The following is a 3,803-nucleotide window of genomic DNA, read 5'->3' as shown; positions in this document are numbered from 1 at the left end:
GGGGGTTTTTTTTTTTTTTTTTTTTTTTTTTTTTTTGTGCCACTAACATTTCTTTTCATGTCTTTTCCTTCAGCATCTGCCCTCTTTCTTTCCTGCCACATGCCCATTGAAACCTAATGGCCAATTCCAGGCGGTAATGAGTTTGCACGCTGGATAAAGCTTGCTTCATTCCGGCTGTCTTGGCTCGCCGACTGGAAGGGACTTTGAAGTGACGCCTCCTTGGAGCTTTCATCCTGGTTCCTGTGGGCTGGTTGGCACCGTTGTTGAAAGGGCTGCCATTTTCATTGCTCTTCCCCCTCGCCCACCCTTTCACTTGGAGACGGCATTTCCCAAAGACATCACTGTATGCTTATTTTAGGCGTGTTTGGCCATAAAAGCTACCAGGCACCAAAACGTGCCATTGATGGAGCGGGGCTCGTTCTTCAAAGACCATTGTTGCAAATCGCTTCTCAAGAAGGATTTTAAGATGTCAGCGGGCAGGAGGCCATGCGCAAACTCACGGAGGTAGGCATCAGACTGAACGGCCCCAGGCGTCCACTTGTCTCCTGCATCCTCTGGTTCTGCGACCGGGAGGGATCTTTGTGCACAGCGCAGAAAACCAGGGCACACCGCAGCCAGCAAGAGGCTTGTAACTTTGCCTGCACTAATGGGTCTTAACCTTTGTATTTTCAAAGCACCCCTCAATAAACTTGAGGCCAACCACAGAAAATGTCGGCTCCTGGTTTTCACCCGAGTTTCGACTACAGGAAAATACTAGAGCAAATCTTCGGTGGCAAAGCATTCGGGAAGACTGCAGCAGGTCATAAGGTTTTGAACCATGTGGATTCCTATCTGAAATCTCGGGGTTTATCTTGTTTATCCTGCTTGCACGCTTCGCTGTGCGGCACCCCTGAAATGATCTCAAGGCACCTGCGGGTGCCACAGCACTGTGGTTACGCACTGGCCTACATACTTCTGAGTAAGGGACAGAGCAGAAGGGCGAGGACTAGTAAGAGAACCCCTCCCTGTTGCCACAACAGATTCAGTGCCAGGCCCGGGCCGCGTGTGCAGCGAAGGCAAAGACCAGAAGGGTTCAGCGCTGCCGGTGGCACTAGGCTCCCCGAAAGGAAGTGAGAATCAGGCTGCGGAGACAGACGGCATAGGGCAGGGATATTCAACCCAGTGCCAGGGCACCCTGAGGTGCCGTGAGCCCCTTGTAAGGGTGCCGCGCAATATTAGCACCATTAAGTGTGCAAACACCTCCACGACTCCCAAGATAAACCCCGAGATTTCAAGTAGACGTCCACAGGGTTAAAAGCGTTCTGACCTGTTGTGACCTTCGCAACAAAAGAATTGCTTTATGACTTTTCCATAGTCAAGAATCAATTGAAAGCCAGGAACTGGCATATTTTGAGGGGTGCCTTGAGCCTAAAAAGGTCAAGAACCACTGCCTTAGGGCTTATCTATGGGAGGTGTTCCCGGCTACGCTGGATTTCTGGTATTGGCATAGATAGTTCTACCAGGATAAACTCATGAGAGCGTTCTTCCGACGGACGAGGGCCTCTTCAGGGCTCGTCAGCTGGGGAAGTTCTCCCGGTGTGAGCTAGAGCACGGCCGTGTTGTGTGAATACGCGGCACCGGGGGCACTCCGTATCAATGCCCCACGTGCATGCCTGGCATGACAAGCTGCCTTATGCTCTCTCAAGCAGATGGTGTCCACAGCAGGTGGCGGGAGGAGGAGGTCGAGTGAGTGTGGGATAGCTAGCGGCCTGTTGCTTACCGTGTAGTGACAAGCTCGGCCAAGTGTAATTCCCTTCTGATGCCATATAAACTGCAAGCACGGGGCTGGAAGGGACCTCAAGGATCATCTGGTTCAGTGAGGACCCACCGTTTTGGCAGGTGGGGCACACATTAGCCTTGCATCACCCCCACCCCGCAAGTGCCTCTTGATCCCCTTCCCTTGCCTGCTCTGCTGCTCTGCTTTCCGCTCCCTCCCCCAGTGCTCCCTGCCCCACTTGCTTTTTGCTTCCTTCCCAGTGTTCCCCGGCCTGCTCACTGCTCTGTTTTCTGCTCCCTTCCCTCTCTCCCTGGTGAAGGTTGGCCACCCGATCTAATCCAACCCCGTCCTGCGCAGGGTTCCCCATTCCTAAACCCTCCCAGCCACTGCCTCGTCCACACTGCTTGAGGAAGCAGAGCCCACAGCATCATTGCGGCAGCTCCTTGCGCTTGGGGAAGCCCAGCACTGGGATGTCAAGCTGTTTTGCTGTAGCCAAAACCTTCCTGACCAAGCCAGGGATGGGGACACTGTGTTTCTTAGCTCCCTGCCATGTATACCTTCATTACCATTAAGATGGGAATTGTGAAGAAAACGGAGAGGATTGGGAGACCCCTTTAGAAACCCACAGTGCGTCCACAGCTTGAATACATCCCCTTGTTTTACATGTCCAGAAGGAGATAGAAAAGCCAGAGAAGGGCAACAAGGATGCTCAGTGATATGGAGGAGCTTCCATACGAGGAGTGGCCAAAGAGGCCAGGTCTGCTCAGTTTAGAAAAGAGATGCTGGAGCGGGGACATGACAAGGGTTGACAAAACACTAAATGGGGAAGAGAAAGCCAGTAGGGATTTCTTCTTAACTCCCTCTGCCAAGACACAAACCAGGGGCAGCAACATGACAGGAGTCGGTAGTCAGTTTAATGCAAACAAAAGGCCCTTCTTCATCACGCAGCGCCAGTGCAGCACGGGAATCGTTGCCGCCGGATGTGGTGGAAGCTGCCGAGCTTGGCCAGATTCAAGAAGGGGCCGGGCATGTTCTCGAAGGAAAGGGGGCATCCATTGCTATCGAGCCTGGGTGTGAGGGGCACAACCTCTGAATCCGAGCTTCCTAGACGTCAATTGATTGGGGGAGACAACTCAGGAGAAAACAGGGATGGGAGCGAGGTCCAAACGAGTGCCCTGAGGGGGGACATTGAGCAGCGCGCGTTGGCCCTCAAACGAGTCCACGGTGCCAGTGGGCAGTGAACCGGTGACAGGCCTTTTTGTTGCCTTAGAAGAATCGCGGGGCAGTGCCCACCACGCGGACTACTGGAAAGGCAGCAACGCATTTTTGGGGACAACTGAGAACATAAGAGGGACAGGAGCGAAGGCCAACAACAAGGGCGGATGCTGAGCGGAGCACACGGGCAGTGCCGCGTGGCAGACCTTTCGCTGCCTTGGGGATGTGGGACTGTGCCCTCAAGGAAACACTATAAGCCTCTCTCAGCAAGGGAGGCCACGAGCAACAACTGATTTCTGGGGACAACTCGAGACATATCGGGGATGGGAGCGAGGGCACAGGCTTAAAACGAGCGTGCTGAGGGGGCCTAACTGGCGCCTTTTGGGATCAGGGGCTCGACCCGTCAAACCACACCATCCCCTGCGGACTCCGTACCAGCTTGACCTGCCTGCCCAGAGCGGCTTGCCGTCCGTGAAAGCCAGTGAAATATGGACTGGCCTTTCTCCCCAGGACCACTTTTACGACCTTTTCTCCCACGCCCGATGAAGGGTGCTTGTGCCCGAAACCTTGCCAATAAAGTCTTTTTTTTTTTTGCAAAAATCTTGTTGGTCTCATAAAAGATTTCCCCCGACCGCGGGCCCCGATTGCTCACGCCGTCCAAGGCACGACTAGCCTCCCTGGACCGGGCGGCCACTGGGCAGGCAGCGGTGGGAAAACGGGGCGCTGGGGCGGCGGTGAGGGGCGACCGAGCGACGGGGGGGGGCACCGGGCAGGACTTTGAGCGCACCAGGGCAAACCGCGGCGGAGCTGGCGCTGGTGGCGGCCGGGAGCA

This window comes from Gavialis gangeticus, unplaced genomic scaffold (genome assembly GCF_001723915.1).
Source record: "Gavialis gangeticus isolate Ggan-Ray unplaced genomic scaffold, GavGan_comp1, whole genome shotgun sequence".
NCBI lineage: Eukaryota > Metazoa > Chordata > Crocodylia > Gavialidae > Gavialis > Gavialis gangeticus.
This window is presented reverse-complemented; position numbering follows the sequence as displayed.